The sequence below is a fragment of the Centrocercus urophasianus genome, unplaced genomic scaffold (genome assembly GCF_019232065.1).
Source record: "Centrocercus urophasianus isolate 14NV4802_14NV808 unplaced genomic scaffold, USGS_Curo_1.0 seq_29, whole genome shotgun sequence".
NCBI classification, from domain to species: Eukaryota; Metazoa; Chordata; class Aves; order Galliformes; family Phasianidae; genus Centrocercus; species Centrocercus urophasianus.
In genome coordinates, this window is record NW_024884855.1 from 9,140,765 (window position 1) to 9,157,866 (window position 17,102).

At 46.8% G+C, this 17,102-nt stretch overlaps 1 protein-coding gene across 3 annotated transcripts in view; it reads left to right on the forward strand.

The window, feature by feature from the left end:
* The window catches only part of KPNA7 (karyopherin subunit alpha 7), a 38,094-nt gene that overhangs the window by 10,032 nt on the left and 10,960 nt on the right, over positions 1-17,102 (forward strand). For 2 of the 3 annotated variants that reach the window (XM_042828108.1, XM_042828109.1), the window contains 2 exons: positions 16,051-16,218; positions 16,759-16,894. The gene's annotated coding sequence lies outside the window, so the exon portion shown is untranslated. Of the gene's footprint in view, positions 1-3,809; positions 3,950-16,050; positions 16,219-16,758; positions 16,895-17,102 lie in introns of all 3 variants that reach the window. The other variant, XM_042828110.1, reaches the window with a different exon arrangement.

Below are 17,102 nucleotides of genomic sequence, written 5' to 3' on the forward strand. Positions count from 1 at the left end.
AGCATTGGCCTGGAAAGATAAAGCCAAGCATTCAGTGGACACAAGTTTTCTTTACACTTCACTTCTCTGTGTCCTGCCAGCTAGTCGCAGTTAAATTGGCACCCACTGTAGTGACTGGCAGAGTTTCTCTTGGTTGCTCTGAATGGGTGATTAAAATGTTTACAAGGCTTTCTTTCCTCACCATTAGGAATTTAACAAGCTCCCCCAGTTCCCATCAGTGTGATGGTCCTCCTTGCTCCTGCTGTTATAATGATGCTGCTGTGGAGCACATGTTTTCCACTTCAGATATTCATGGTGCAGATGTGCTGTTAGTAATTGCCTGGGTTGATTAGTGTGACTTTCTGCTTCAAAGAAGATTCAGTTAGAAACAAGATGTTATTCAAGGCTATTCCAGACTGTTTAATGGCTTGTCATGAAGGGAACGAAGGAACATTTTTTCTTTCCTGGGAGCTTTTAATCACAAATATTCTACGTATTTTTATGATCAGTACATGCAGTCAGGTACCATGGTGATAAGCACGCCACGAACTGAAGAGTAAAGAACTGCTTCATTAAAGGCAGAGATGGTGAAACAACCCACTGGTATTGCAACGCTGGAGAGTTCAAAGCAGGATCTCATTATCCTTAAAAAGACGATGAATACCTTGCCTTGCTGCTGAGGAGGGCTTTTACTTCAGCTGCACTATTGTTTCTGGAAGACAGCTAATGAGTTTGAGGAGCATGCTGCGTGCTCCTAAGAATTAGCTGTGGCTCAGCTTTGCCTTTCTTCTCTTGGTCATACAGATTACAGTGACATTTGATAGAGAGTCTTAAAGTATTGAGAAATAAGGGATCAGCCCATAGCTGGCTCCTGGGGCTTCCACCACCAAGTCTTGCTGCTCAGGCTTGTGCTGGATGTGTTCTGGAATGGCTGAATTTCTTGCCTTTTCCAGATCAAGAGCGAAGTGCTTCACTTTGGTCTGAAGCCTCTGCTTAGAGCTGCCTGTGCAGACTTGGATTGATTCAGCTGTCTGCTTCGCTTCTTGGAACCTCCCAGCCAACTTTGTCCCAAAGGAATGGGGGCAGAAATAACCCAGTAGTCCGTGGAGTGAGGAGTTCTGGGAGTCAGCAGCAGTCATCTCCTTGAGCACTACTGCTATTTTCACCAGTAATCCTGAAAGCAATCTCAGAAAAGTGACTGTAAAATCATGACTAGGATGTGGCTGGCTCTTCCCCTCCCCAGATACAAACACTGTTCTGGACTGCAGCTCAGTTCCTCATTGCTGGGTTGTTACCTGGTGTTAGACCCTTCCACTTTCTGTTCAGGAATCTCCAGGACAGCGATAATGTCAGTGTAGCTCCACTCCTTGTGACTGACTATGGGACTAAGGCAGAGATAGAGCAGCTTATTTTGTCTCGACTTGTTTCAGGCACGTGGTTAAAGCCCTCCAGGTGCCTTAACTTCTCTTTCTGTTATGTGAAAGCACCTCTGTTAGCTCTGCTAGAAAGATACTGTTAAAAGACTGCCTTAACTTCTTGCCCATGTTACCAGATCTCAAGGAGCAGATTTCAAAGGGTTTTAATCTGATTCGGGTGCATTCTTTTTTTTCAGGAAATGCTAGTGGCTTTTGTAAGGCTGCTGGAAGAGTAAAGTTCCTGTTGGAGTAAGGAAAGGCTGTCCAACTTCAAGGCTTTACTGGAAAGGTGCAGCATTGGTTTTCTGTTGCCAGCATACAAGACTTAGGTCTCAGTAGTCCCTATTTATTATTGCAAATGTTCTTCTTGGTGGGAGTAATTCTCTTTTCTTTGTCTTACAAAAATGAGTCCTAACAGATCACATCTACAAACTGTGATCCAGCAGCCAAAATGAATAACAGAGTACCCTAAGTGTTCACCCTGAAAGCTGTGATTTCAGTACTGAGTTCAGAGACCAGACACCAAACTTCAATTTTGTTCTCTTCCTCCTCTTCCAACTGCTCTTTCATCACCTCTAAATGATTCCTGGTATTAGCCAGTCTTACCCCAGCAGCAGTACAGATGAATTTGATTGATGTGGATGAATGGTAATGGCTGCACTGTTCTCCTGTTGGAAGTATGAAGGCACTGACCTCAATCCCCCACGCTGCAGTGCTCCACTTGAGCAACTTAGTTCTGGACGAGCTAGAAACATTTCAGAATGTCTTCCTGGTCAGGAGCCAAGTGCCTGCTCTCCTTACCTGTTTGGCTGCTGGGTTGTTTTTTGTTTGTTCAGTTTTTTTTGCTTTACTGTAGTGAATTGAATTGAGCTCATATAACTGAAAGCAGAACTTGGCTTGTCATCATCACTGCTTTCTCTGAAAGTGTTTCAAAAGAATTACAACAGTAAACCCATTTTGTGATTGCTCTGAACGTGGAGAATTCTTGCCAGGCTTTTGATATGCAGGTGCAGCTCTAGAATTATTCTTTGGAGATAAGAAAAATTTCCAGGACAGGCATGTCAGACAGAGACATGAAATGCTGATACAGTTTGAGTCAGACATATGTGACCTATGCAAATAAACTGCAGTGCTATCCACTGAGCAGTGGACTGAGAATGAGGAGGTGTACACACCTCTGCTCTTTGCTTCTGGCTCATGAGAGGTTATCCTCCATAACTAAGATTAGCTGGTAACAACCCAGAGATTAAGATGAGGAAAACTTTCCCTTGTGACAGCTGAAAGAATAAAAGATTTGTTGAAGTGGACAGTGAGCAAAGAGCAGGCAGAACATATCCTACTCCAGCAGCAAGCTGTGAAGGTGCTTGGTGGTCCCCAGTACCCTTAACTTTTCATCTACTTGCCTCTTGGGGTCATATGCCTCATGTGGACAACCTAATTAATCTCCATCAGACCTTGTGCTCTGTGCTCAGCTGGCTGCTTTCAGCTGCAGGAGAAAAAGTGCACAGAGAGGCACTAATTCCAGCTGATTGAGGAAAGAAAAGAGAAGACTAGAAGGATTGGGCAGTATTGGTAAAGGAGGCAGAGCTGCCAGAGTTCTGTGGAACACGGGAAGAGGAGGATCAGAGGGCTGGTGATGTTGCAGCTATCAAGGAATTTACCTTGGAGCCTGATGGCATTCATTTCAGCTTGGCTTTTCTCCACCTCGACCAGCTGGGCTTTGGCTTCAGACAGGTTATCGTGAGCATAAGCAACAGAGTTCAACTGTTAGAATGGTTAGTCATAGGATGCTGAGTAAGGCTTGAAGTGCTACAGTATCCTCCCTCCCCTGCACACTCAGTTTATTCCCGTTGGTTGTAGGTATAATGAGATGACTGTAGCAGGCAGGGACAGTGCAAATTGTTCTGATCTATAGAGAGGAGAGATGTCTATTTCATTAGCTACTGTGGGCAGTGTTTGGCATCAGCCTTCAAGGGGCTGCTCTGCGGTATCAGCTGGCTTACATCTGCCTGGTGCTGTGGATCTTGGAGGTGCTTTATAAGAAAGGCTTCTGCAAGGCTTTTATTTAGCCTTCTAGGCTCTTTATCTGACTCATATCCATCTTTGGTGCTACTGTGCTACAGGGTTAGTATCTTTCAGAACAGTTAACCGTCTCCACACCTCATTGCTAAAACTCACAGTTGTTCTTTGGACTGAAGATCATGTATTTCCCTTGCAAAACAGCAGAAAATAGACTGAACAGTTCTGCTTTATTTTTTTTTTAACTGTCTGTGTCTGAATTGGCAACTTTCTAACAAACCTCTGACCAGCTTCTGCTCAACCTTAGAGGAATGGCAAAGCTCACAGCCGATTTGTGGAGCCTTGTGGCTTTCGTGTTTTTGTTGTTTTGGTTATTTATTTTTAACTCCTTCCAAGGTCCACAGCGTGAGGGGAAGATTGGGTCAGGTCTGCCCTGCTTAGGAGCCTAGAGAAGCTGCTGAAGAAACTTCTTTGGAGAGTCCCAGTGATGCCTCATTCTCTGAAGAAAGAAACAAGATGTTCAGGTGTAGCTGAAGGTATCTGGCCTGGGTGCAGCTCTTGTAACACTGATGTCTTTCCAAGGAGTCAAGATCCATAAGATCACGAGGCAGATCCCTTCCCTGGTTCTCCACCTAGTGGGAAAGAGGGAAAGAAATTCTTATTCCCTATGAGGAACCTATGAGTGCTTTAAGGAGCACTGCTACTTCTTGTCACTCCAGCTGTTTTCCTGTCTGCGTGAGGTGTCCAACACTGACCTAGCTCCTGATGTGGTTGAGAATTGGCTAGCTAGCATTTGTAGACTGAAATGGAAATGTTAGTTATTATTAAGTTATATTAGTCATTAGATTGCGTTCAGAGCGTTCTATTAAAATATTAACTTTTCGGATCTCAATTATCTTCAGGACTTCCCGTTGTTAAAAGATCAGATTATATATTTAACATCCGCATCCCGGCAATTTGCAGAGGATTTATTAGAGTGGATCTACCACCATAGAACTGGACCAGTGGGTGGGGTGGCCTGATGGGTGAAACACAGAGGGCTGCCAGCTCTCACCAGCCTGCTGCACCCTGGCTCTGCATAGGGCTGCCCCTATGGCTGCTTCTGAGGTTTCTGTGAAAGGAGCAGCGCTCCCAGTTCGTAGCACTAAGTCTGCATGGGCTGAAACTAGAGCTCGAGTGTCTGTCTTACAACTCTTCCATGGGGGGTTTTGTTTTTCATTAGCAGTTGAACGCCTTTAGGTCTTTTCAGAAGTAAAATCACCCTCCAGAGAAGCTCTTTGTTTCTTAGAAAGACACTGTTATCTGTGCTCTTACAGCATTCCTAGCTTCTATCTTTCCTTCCAGCCCTTCAGTATAAGGGCCTGGAGGGTGCAGCAGAAACACAGCAGTGTCTCTGACCGAGAGATGCAGGATAAACTTGCGTGGATACAAACAAGCCTCTGTTTCTTCACTCCCTCCTACGTGCTTGCCAGGTCTACAGGATTATTTTTTCCTGGGAAAGGGCTACAGCTGGGAATACTTAGCCAAGGAAACAGGAAAGGTGTGGCCATGTGTCTCAGTAGACAACTGGTATTATGTGCAGCATCAGTAGCTTGCTCTGTTGTGTTGGAATCTGGCAGTTGGGGAAATAATGAAGCTGATTTGGTTACTTGAGGGAAATAGGTGCTTGTTCATAGAAACAGCTGCAGACCCAGGTTTGTGGGTCATGATGTTGTTGTTGTAGAAATACTGAGGCTTTGATTAAGTATTCAGGCACTGAAATATGCCAGCTGAAAAACATTTGCTTTCAGAATGGCAGCACTTTGAGCTGTGCTCCCGTTTTTGGTTTTATTTACCACCTTCCCTTCTGTGGTGAGTGGAGCAGTACTTTGCAGGAGCTGCTATAGGGGGAGACAAAAAGGCCAAGTTCTACACAGGGAAAGACAGATCCTGTATCTCAACTGGTTCTGTTGATTAAAAGTGTAAAGAGAGATTGGCTCCAGAATCCATTTTATCAGAGTAGGTTTAAAAGGTCTGTGTTGTTCTTCTATGCACCTCAATCTTATCAAAAAGGTAAAGCTGCATGAGCAGGCTGCTGTGTGTTAAGGAAAGGAAAGTCACCTAACGTGTTGCCTCTCTGTAGCAAACTGGTTAATCTTTGTTCAGAGCGAAGCAGAACCTGGTGTCCTGTCTCTGGCCCTAGAATCTATTTACCCTTTGTTTGAGCTCTTTGTTGCCCCATCATCAGCTCGTCTGTAAGTAGAGGTGCTGGCACCCCGAGGAGCTGGATGGTCTGAAGCACAAACAGCAGCACTTCATGCTTTTGTTTCCATCTGCGTTTGACTTCCAATGGCTCTGCTCTAAAGCACAGGTAACCTGTACTCACTAAAAGCTTCCTGTTAGGATTTGTGTTAGCAAATCATGCCAGTATTTATTCATGGTTTTACATGTTGTGTTAGGCAACCAGGTAGATCAGCAGTTTGGATAATATAGAGCTGTAAATATGTATTCTGCAAGGCTTATTTCTATGGGGAGGTTTGTCAGAAGTGCTGGCAGACCCATCACAAAAGTAATTGATGATGACACTAAAATAAATTTAATTTGTGATAATATTCTGCATTTCTAAAGCAGTTTTTATCTGAGGATCATAAGGCCTTACATAAACAGAATCAGTTAATCCTCATCACTTCCCAGTGATCATACACGCTTTATACGTGGGTGACTGGAAGATGAGTGACAAATATCAGACAATGAGTCAGAGAAAAACTTGGGAACAGAACCATGTATTTCTGATTTGGTTTACCTGAGCAGCTGAACTGCACTTGTGCTTGTCATTGTGTTACTCCTGACAAGGCCAAGGCATGACTGTGGATTTTCCTTTGTGATTTCTAGTTCAGCAACTTTACAGGTGTAGCTGATGCTGTCAGAGCTGTGATGTAGCACAACTGCCCTCAGTAGGATTCTGTACCCTGGAGAATTCCCTTAAAGTTGCCACTTCTTTGCAGTGCCTGCCAAGATCAGTTTGGTTCCATCTCGTGGAGGTCATCAATTGTAATTTTGGGGTCATCTCTGCTTTATGACAACGCTTCTCTGCCTTACCATGGATGTTTTCTCATTCCCAGTTGCCCTCCAGCTAACTGAAAAGCGTGGAAACAATGTTATCAATGTTATCAATAACTCTGAAGCACACAAATCAGCAGTGGGTGTCAGAAGGGCCTGAAGTTTCAAAAGCAGACTGCATGGGACCATTGAAGAAACAGTCAGTTGTAAATACACCCCATGGGTGGTAAGTTTGCTGCAGTTCTTGGCAGTGTGGCTTACCACCTCTTCCTTCCCTTGCAATTTTCTAGGAGGGGAGATACCAAGGCTGGTGCATAGAGGTGGATTAGAAACCAACACTGTCCTTAACAAACTGAAAATGAACAGAAAAATACATTCATCTGAGATGCCTCCTGAAAGCAACGCGAGCTTTGAATGTGCATTTTCAATAGATCTCGGGGGACTCGGTCCAACACGGAGTGTTTCAGAAGAATCTAGCTCACTCTCAGCAATTCACATTGCTCTTTGGGCAGGGGTACAAATTGGCAGCACTTCCCTGTGCTGCCATAAGTTAATACCTAGAAAAACACAGCCGCCTTCCTGTTTGTGGAGCAAACTGTAGTCTCGCAGTATCTAAGCAAGCAGACAGTGATTTTTTTTCTTTCTCCCAGACTGGGAGAATGGGAGAGAGCAAAGAAAAATGGAGTCGTTATTTCTGCCCGATAAACTTCCTCCAAAGCTCTCCTTTCCTTTTGGAGTTGAGTGACTGAGTCATTCTGAGCAGAGAGATCTGAAGTCAGAGTTTGAACTCTGTGGTCTAATGCCTGCAGGCAGGAAAGCAAACATCACGCAAGTTCTAAGGATCACACAACCAGTTTGCAGCATCAGGACAAAATGTCAGTGGCAACGTCTATTACTTTAGAGAGAATCTGAGATTCAGTTAATAAATTCTAAAATCTGTGAGTTTGACATCCTGTGGATGTTAACGCTGACTTTAGGAAAAGCAGCAGGCAGCCACGTGGCTGCTGCAGTGCAGATTGAAAACTTCTCTAGTTACGTTAAATAAAAACCTGCTTTAGTGCAGGAGAGGGAGAAGCATTCCTCAGACTGGATGGAGAGGAGCTGTGTAGCTGTAGAGGAGGCATTTTGTAAGTAGACCTATCAGTATTGCCATGTAGCAGTGGGTGTAATTAATAAAGAGTTAATAAAGAGGTGTTGCTGTCTTTACGTAGAGGGATCTCTAGAAATTACTGTGAAATTAATATTACTGCCAGGGTAAAAATAAAAAAGTGAAGCATAGAATTAAATCCACCTCAGGTTGTGGATCAAATATTGGAAAACAATATCAGAAAGTGGAGAAATGAACTGAGTGAATCTGAGCATCCCAAAGGGTGCTCTGACAGGAGCTGTAATGGTTGTCAGGGCTCGTTTTTTGGAGAATGAGTAAGAAAGAACTTCTGTCGTGCCTCGTATCTGCTTTTCTTTCTCAGTTTTAGGTAAAGGTGGTCTCCAGCCCTTTTGAGCTGAGCTCGTCCTCCAACACCCCTTGGCACTGCTCAGGGCAGTGCTTCCATCACCAGGCTCTGGCTCAGTAGAACTGTCCATCTTTGCTCTCATCATTTGGCCCGGGCACAGCTCAGCACCCAGCAAGTTCTCTCATTCCTACTGAAGAGACGGGAATCCAGTGTTCATCCTGCATACCTGCTGCACCTTCTGCCTCTGGGAGCAGCAGGCCTCTATTTGCAAGAAGTGGATTTGCTGCTTTTGTGCAATTTATTAAAGATTTGGGGTTGGATTAAAGATTTATTAAAGATTTATTAAAGATTTGGGGGCTTGGAGATTCATGATCCTTGAGCTCCCTTCCAACCTCGGCCATTCGGTGATTCTGTGATTTCTTTAATAAAACTGTTGTTGTAATTGATCTGAATCTCCAGGTCACCCAATGTTAAGCCTCCAGCCTCCCAGTGTTAAGCACAAAGCAGTGAGTTTTGTTTAGATACACATACACACGTCTCCTTACCATAAGAACTCACTCTTTAACTAGTTGACACCTGATTTGCATTACTCCTAGCTGGGCATCAGTGGTTGACCAGAAAGAAAGCTCAGGACTCATGAGAGCAGCTCTGCTTCTTTAGCCATGGAGCCTCTCATTCTCCTGGTGTTCTAAGAACTTAACTGCATTTAAGGGAGTCAGGCTGCCTGTGAATCTTATGCATCATCCCCATATGCTCTTTTTGCTTTCCAAATGAGGCTCTTATGAAACCTGATGCTCTGCCTAACTCAGTGCTGAGCCTTTAACCATCCGCTGTTTGTAGCTGTCTGCATGCAGCTGGATGGTGAGGTCATTCTCCTGGGTGAGGATGCCTGTCAGCTCCTCTGCTCTTTGATGTGTTCTTCGCACCCCTGACTCTGTGGCATGATGTTACTTAGCTCTTCAATTGCAGTTCTTTCTGCTGGGCCACATTCAGCAAAGATTTCACCTGGAAGAAAGGAGTTCAAGCAGTGAAGTTCCTAAAACAAGCTTTTCCTGCTGTGATGCTCCACAAAAGCTGAAGGTGTGCCTTTTCTTTCCAGATTCTAATATTTTTTGCACACCAGTGAGTGGTGTTGTGGCATTTCCTGAAATGCCTCTTTAGAACAGAGGATTTCGTATCTATAGTGTGAGTCAAGAACTGGGAAAGGTTATTTTGGTGCATCGTAGCAGATCTGAGTGCCAGCATAGAAACTGGGACTGTATTCCAGATTCTGAGCTGATATAGATGTAGCATCATTCTCAGAACATTCTAGATGCAGAAGTTCTAATCCCATTTGAGCCAGCATGAAAGTTCTTCTAAGGTGTGGGAGTTCATTTGGTTTGCTCTGGAGCTGGAAAGATGTGTCCCCAGGTAAAAAGGCAGAACTTACGTGTGGAAAATTGCCTTCAACATGAATTTATTTCACTTAAACTTGAGCCTCTTGGTCAACACTTCCTTTCCTCTCAGCAGAAACCCATCTGAGTTACTCATCCTGGGATTAAGTGAAGAGAGGCAGAGCTGGAACTGCTCCTTCATACTGGCAGTGTGGATCTGCTCCATACAAGTGAACCAATGGCTCTGTTTCAGCTTTTAAAAGTCAATGAATAGCATAGGGTTGTATTCCCATGCTCACAACCTCACCGTCTCTTTCTGTGTTGTTTTAGAAGTGGGAAGTCCAGCTCCTGAATTCCTAAGTTGTTCCTTTTCCGCTCCCCAAGGCTCAGATTTCAGGGCTTTCTCCATTTACTCATTTATTTATTTCTGCATTGATTTGGAGAGAAATCATTCAGCCCTCCTGCCCTGTTAATAATTCACAAGGAATCCACTGTCTGCCAATGTCTTTACTCAAGTGAATGTGGCCGTTGGTTTTCTCCCAGTGCTTATCTTCCCTACCCAGCAATCCCAAGTTTCTCACTCTCTGTAATTGCCACTGTTTAATTCTGCAGAACCAGACAACCTGAGATATTTTCCTCACCTTACTGCACAGTTTCCACCTGCCTCGAAAATGCAGCTGCAGAAACTTCTGGACATTCCTCTGGCTTGCCAGAATATGCATGCCTTGCAAACAGCTGTTTCCAGGCAGTGTGTGAGAGGAGCTCCGTGTCCATCCCTAATCATGCACTACAGCACGCTGCAGTCAGTGTAGTCTAAATAAAAGGGAGTTGGCTCTGATGCCCCTCTGTTCTTTGGCCATGCAGGAGTCACTGCAGTTTGTGGACATAGGGAAAGGGATGGCAGAACTGAAGCTGTGCTGCTGTGAATGTAGAAATGGAGATTTTCATGCACTGGAAGAAGCAGCTACTGCTGACAAAGAGGAAACTGATGGAAAAGGTGCTTTTTTGCACCCCACTGTCAGGCTGTGGCGTTGTTCTGCTGCAGGGACCCACGGTGTGAAAGCAGGGAAGATTTGTGCCTTGCTATTTACTGGAATGGAGAACTGGGAAGTCCCGGTTTCATTTCATGGTTCTTGCTAGTCAATGAATGCCACGAGTGCTTGGTCTGTAATACTGCTGTAGTTTCACAGAATAGGCTCTGATTTATTCCACAGGAATGCCTTCTTTCCAGCATCCTTTTTCTCCTCAATGCTCATCAGGAAACCATAGGAATGACTTGCAGTGTGGCCATGACCTTTTCCTGGGGATCATCTCTTGTGTCTTCCAGCATGGCCAGCTTACCAGCACAGAACATTGCCTTGGCTGACAGCAGTCTGCATACATTTACAAACAGGATACATTCTGGGGAGGATAAGGGAGCTTATAGGCAGGAGGGGGAATGGCTGTTTGTGGGGGTGGATAGTGATAGGACAAGGGGGAATGGTTTTAAGTTGAGACAGGGGAGCTTTAGGTTGGATATGAGGAGGAAGTTTTTCACACAGGGTGGTGAGGCACTGGCACAGGTTGCCCAAGGAGGCTGTGGATGCCCCATCCCTGCATTCAGGCATTCAGGGCCAGGCTGGATGTGGCGGCTGGATGTGGCTCTGGGCAGCCTGGGCTGCTGGTTGGTGACCTGCATGCAGCAGAGGGTTGGAACTGGATGAGCACTGTGCTCCTTTTCAACCCAGGCCATTCTGTGATTCTATGATTTAGGAGTTGGATTGGACTTTTTCTGTTCCCAAACTTTCTAGCTATGAAAAAATACCAGTGGTTAGATGATAAGAGCAAGCCAGCATCCAGCAAAGCAGGACTAGTGACCTTTTTGGTGATGAAACCCAAATACACCTTGTGCTCTCTTGTGGCAGGAAACATGCTGGTTTCAGTAGTGATGGGAAAAAAGCAACCTGGTGGCTGCTTAAGAATAAGATGAGGGGTTGTCTGTCCCACTTTAATCTCAGTTTGTAAGTTAAAAGTTAGGGATGAAACAGTCTGAAGGCGTGATAGATATTGCATAATAATTGTAGAACACAGGAAATGCAGATTTCAGGTCCTTTCAAAGAACAGGATGCTTCCTTTGCTGGCTGTTGCAATAGATATTCTCATTATGTTGTGACAAAAGCATATGTGCAAATTGGTGATATATGCTGCTAGCATCAGACAGCTCCAGCAGTCTCTCCCCATTTTCCTTTCCAGTCTTAAATTGAATCAGTGATCAGTTAGTGGGATTTTTGCCTGACTAAGGAATAGGAAAGAGCAAATGAGATTCATCACATAGCTCAAGGTGCACTTCATTTGCACTGTATTAGCTGTACTGTCTGATTAAAAGCCAGGGTTGGGAACACGTGTAAGAGAGAGCATCATATGCATGAGGAAGCGGGTTGCTGTAGAAACTCTTACCTCAGCAGCTCTGCACCAAAGACGTGCTGAATCATAACTGCCAGCAATTTGCTTGGCCCTGTCTGATCGGAGCGAATGGTGTCGTGTCCAGTTCTGTGCTCCTTCTGCCCCGGGTCAGCAGAGCCAAGCAGCAGCCCTGATGGCTTTTACTGCTCACCGACCCCACAGGGGTTATGCTGGGATTCAATCTCTGACATCTAAAATGAGAACAAGGGGTACGAAGATGAAGGAGCTGCAGTTAGCAGTGGCCCAGAGGGGCGTTTTGGGTCTCACAGGCACCCAAGGGTGTTTGCAGTGATGCCAGTGACATCAGGTGGTGAAGTTTCGATCAGAGCACAGCACCCTTCAATCAGTTCTGTAGTGCTGAGCTCGGGCAGCAGCACCAGCCAGCCCTGGGGGCTGCGGGAAGCCGGGCAGGCAGAGCTGCTGCTGGGTGTGGGACGCTGGGGGCAGGGTGCATGCAAAGGATGGATGGTTGCTAACCCTGCACGAGTTGGAGGCGGTCACAGAGAGGATCCCATCTCTTGCTGCCAGCAGCTAAAATCAATTCCATTCCACAGAAGATGGGAGGGAGGCTCCTGAAGAGGAGTCACACTGCAGCGGTGTGCTGCGGCCTCCAACATCCGTCTGTCTCATTGGACTTATGTTAGCAGCTCAGTCCTGCCCAGGCAAACTGCTCAGCCAACAACAACCGTGCATCATTTCACTTGCATCCTGCTTGGAATCTCAGGTTGGTTGGTTGTTTTTTAGGAAATTCTCAAAGCAGAATTGAACTCACTCCTTGGAAAATAGAACAGGAGAGAAGAGCAGCTGCATTCACAGCCATGTGTTGGCACACACAGGTTTTGTGCTGAGCCCACCTCCTTGCTGGGAAGCTGGTGCTGCTTTCTGCATTTCGAACGGACTGAGATGGAGTTGTGCAAAGTAGGAATGGGATCTGACCGTATCTCTTTGATGGCTTTCTCCTACACTGTTTCCTATTCACCTTCCAACCATAGAGCCCTGAGTTGAGCTGATGGCAATCCTCATAAGCAGTACGTTTTTTTCTGGCTGGTGGAAAGCTGACATTTTTCTGGGCAGCAAAAGGACACTGACTGCTGGGGGTGATGCAGCTTGTTGCTAAGCCAGGACGGCACTCTGCTCCCATCTGTGCACACAGGTCTCTGCAGCAGCACTTGGTGGTGCCTTCACTGAGCCAAGCGAGCGGCGTGCCTTCCTTTGTGCTGGAGGGGCACGTTTGCAAGGACAGGGCTGGAAGCACACACAGGCTGTGAGCTGGGCATGAGCAGCGTCACACTGACAGCCTCACGCCTTGGGACCTTTGCCCCAAGAGAGGGATTGTCAGAGGAAGGAATATCACAAGGTTCTGTTTTCACCTTTTAGGCTCAGGCTTTGGTACTCTGACAGGGGACAACATGGCTTATAAGCTGGTGCAACCAAGTGCAATCAGGGTGTGCCAGCATAACAACACTTTCCAAAACCTGCTTGGAAGCAGGAGAAAATAGCTGCTAAGTGTAAAAAAGATAGAGCAAAGGGCCACGATCCATGCTCCGATCGCGCTCTGTCTGTGTGTCTGTGCAGTGGAGTGGTATGAATAGCTGGTGGAGATTGATAATATGCTTGAATACTGCTCCTGCTGCTGGGCATTGGCATGGCTGCTTGACAGCACGGCAGAGGCAAGTCATGCACACTGGGTAAGGCTCGACAGGCCATGGGGAGCTGCAGGGCTCTGGCTCCTCCAGCAATGTGTCAGCAGCAGAAGCAAAAACGCATTTAATCCTTTGGCTGCTATGCCTTTGGGGGAGCTTTCCTGCGGCTTTGTGTTACAGGAAACAAGCTGTGGCTTGAGTCTGGGGGGTTTTGTTCCTTTTCAGGCTATCTGGAAGGATTATATTTTTAACAAAGGCGGTGGTAACGTGCTGAGGAGTCACGAAGCTGCCTGGCTGTTCTTTGTACATTCAAATGCCCAACAGTTGCGTCACCATCAGGCGATTTGACAATCAGTGTTTTCTGTTGATTGTTACTGAAAAGGATCTCTGAGATGCACATTTCTGGGCGGCAGAGCCAACCTCTGGCTGTGCTGCTTCCTTAAGGCACAGAGATGCATCCATCTGCAGCAGGGAAGCACTGCTCCCAAGCACCACTGCAGGTGTGAGGGGCTTTGGGTCTCAGCTCTGTCCGGCCCAACCAGCTGTGATGGCAGCTCTGCCTCTCCCAAGCACATCTGTTAGTCTTGTGTTGTTTAAGGTCGTTTTATATTCCCTGGAAACAGTCTGGCTTTAGCAGCCTCTGCAGTCCTAGCGAAGTGGCTTTGTGCTGGGTTGCCATCAGCAGTGTGAGAGCACAGCTCCCTTCCTGATGTCCACCTCCAACTGCTCCTCTCTTGGCTTCAGCTGAAACTTCATAGCACCAAGGAGCTCCATATCCCCAGCAGCTCATAAGCACAGAGCTTCTCATTGGGCTCCAGCCCAATACACCAGGGGGTGCCTGGCAGAAGGACATGGTTCCGCACAGGGGAATTCCTCACCTGCTCCATAAGCTGGAGCCAGTCCATCGTGCTACACATCTAAAGCCATTTTCCAGCCCACTGCGATTTGGTGGGCTGACATGGGACAGAGCACCTTAGATGCAGTGCAAACCAGCACTCAGATTTCTGCCAGCCAAGGGCTGTGCGCTCTGACAGCAGTTGTCCCAAGTGTCCCCATGGCAGCACAGGGAAAATGTGCCCTGAGAAGGGAGCATCCAGAGGGGAGCAGTGCCTGCAGACAGCGTGATGCTCACCAGCCACGAGTTGGGACTGCTTGTGGCAGTGGCTGTGCAAGTCAGAGCTGCTGGTGTGCAAGGAGCAGATCGCAGGAGCTGCACGATACCGACAGCTGCTGAAAGGGCACTGTGAGTTCAGCAGCTGGAGAGTGTTTGATCTTTCTGCAGCTCGAGTCCTGCTTACAATAACCGTCTCAGGAGCCAGCAGATATTCCCCATAAGCCCTTTTCGGTAACAGATACTCTTCAAAATGATATTAAAAAGGAAAATGTGCATCATACTCAGACCAAGGGTCGGGTCTTCCTCTTTCAAAAGCTCCTCCTGGAGATACAGCTGTCTGTGGGACGAGCAGGCTCCAACCTACATCACTGCTGCAGCTTTTGCTAAAGCACTGCAGCCGCTCTGTCTGAAACCACACACAGCCTCGGCCAGTGGCTGTTAATCAGAAACGCCAATGCCACACTCATGAGCTGTGCAGAGCATATTCACATCTAGCCTTCAGCTTTCAGAGGGCAGAATGCATCTCTGGGTTATCTGGGCTTTGGCTGAGGCTGGGAGCTCTTAGGGGCTTCTGTTCCTGAGCAGGTTTGGACAGTGTTCCTTTGGGTTGAGTTGCTCAGAATGCCTGTAAGATTTTGACACAGCAGCTGCACTGAAGCAAGTGGGATTGAGCACTCAAACCTTCTCAACGTGTATTGCAGAAGTTGTCCTGGCTGTCTTCCCTGCCTGGGGGAGATGTAGGCAATGGGCGTGAGGCAGCTCACCATTGCTGTCTGAAAATGATCTGTGTTATTTTAGTGGCAGTGCTGCCAGATCAAGTGGGACCTCAGTGAGCACTGAGCGGGATATGGGAAGACAGCTTTCTTCTCCCCGAGCTGCCTACAGAAAAGCTGCTGGTCATGCTCCCCAGATAAAAAGCAAGGACCCCCTGTTGCACATAACCTATCCCAACCCCTGGCCCAGGGCAGCTCCAGTGAGCAGGCTTCTTATTCTAGAAAGAGAGCATGGAGCAGGGCAGCAACATCATCAGAGGGAGTGAGTCACTACGAGTGCCGTATCAGTAAGGTCAGGTTTCTTCTTGGAGAGGATCTGGTAGAAGATTATAGAATCAGCAGAATCACAGAATCACTGGAAAAGCCATCTCAGATCCCCAAGTCCAACCCCTGCCCTTCCCCACCATGGCACCAAACCACATCCCTCAGTTCCACATCCCCATGGTTCTGGAACACCTCCAGGGCCGGTGACCCCACCAGGAACCTCTCTGGGCATAAAGACATGAGAACCTCTTTCATCTGCTTGCTGAGAAATGACCTGACTTCTCTAGCTCTATGGGAGAAATGCACCCAGGTGTAAGCACAGTGCAGCCTCGTGTTGGTGGGAAGCAGGTTGGAAGCAGCCCAGCTGCTGCCCACAGCCTGCAGCTTGCCTTGGCCCTCCATCCACAGAGGCAAAGCCACCATATGGCCGCTTGGTGGGATGCAAATCTGGGATGAGTTGAAAGTAGGAGGGATGCAGACAACCCCACATTAAAGAATAACCGATCCATATGTTTCCTCTCTGCTCTTTCTGCAGGCTGAGGGGTCAGGAAACACAAGCAGCCTTTTTGCCTCTGGAGCTGGGATTCGAGGTTCTCCATTGGGCTTTGGGTGCATGTGTGCAAACAAAGAGCAGCGCCCACTCCCTGATCAGCTGTTCTTAGGATCCTGATTGCAAGACAATCACAGTGTTGTGCTGATGGATGTGAGTAATGGTTGCATGATAATTGTAGAAGGAAAAGCCTGCAGATTTTGGAGGAGGCGGTTATGTGCTCCCAAAGAGCCTCAGAGGCAGCTACAGAAAGAAGAAACACATTTGTCCTCCTCTAAAGTAGTGACTGCATGTGGAAGTGGGGCCAGACTTTGGTTCCATCCACAGCAATGCAGATCCCTTTGATGAACAGAATCAGCTTCAGCTTTTCACGTGCCCAACATCACCAGAACAGGGCTCATCTGACACCAAATGTGAAGAGTTCTGTGGCTCCCTCCTTTCTGGGTGCCAGCCCTGGGTGGGAAGAGCAAAGGGAGCCTGGCAATAGGATCGCAGTACCTAGGATTGCAGTATCTGTAGGAAAACAAACCATGGCTGGGAGGCTCTTTGGGAACAGACAGCAGTGCCTGTAGGGGTGAATTTGCAAGTCAGGGAGAGGAAATTTCATCTTTTCAAAGATCAGATCTGTAAAAAAACCCCTCTTTCTTCCTGGATTCTGTGTTAGAGCTTAGAGAAGTCTGCCTTTCTCTGTAGCATATGGCAGCGGGATGGAGCACACAGAGGAATGAGGCTGTGGTGTTTCCCATTTTCACTGTCCATTTCAGCTTTAGAAATAATGATCTGAAGAAAATATAAAATAAAAATCAAGGCATTGTGAGTCTTTGCAGAGGTAAGATACTGAAAGGGCACCAATTTGGGGTTAGTAGAACTGTTTTATTTTCTTCTGTTGTAGAAGGGATCTTTAAAGACCATCTGGTCCCATTCTATGCACTGAACAGGGACATCTGCAGGTGCTCAGAGCCCCCCAGCCAGACTGCAGGGAGACCCTGGGGAAAAGGAAAGGGAAAAAGGGAAGGGAAGGGAAGGGAAGGGAAGGG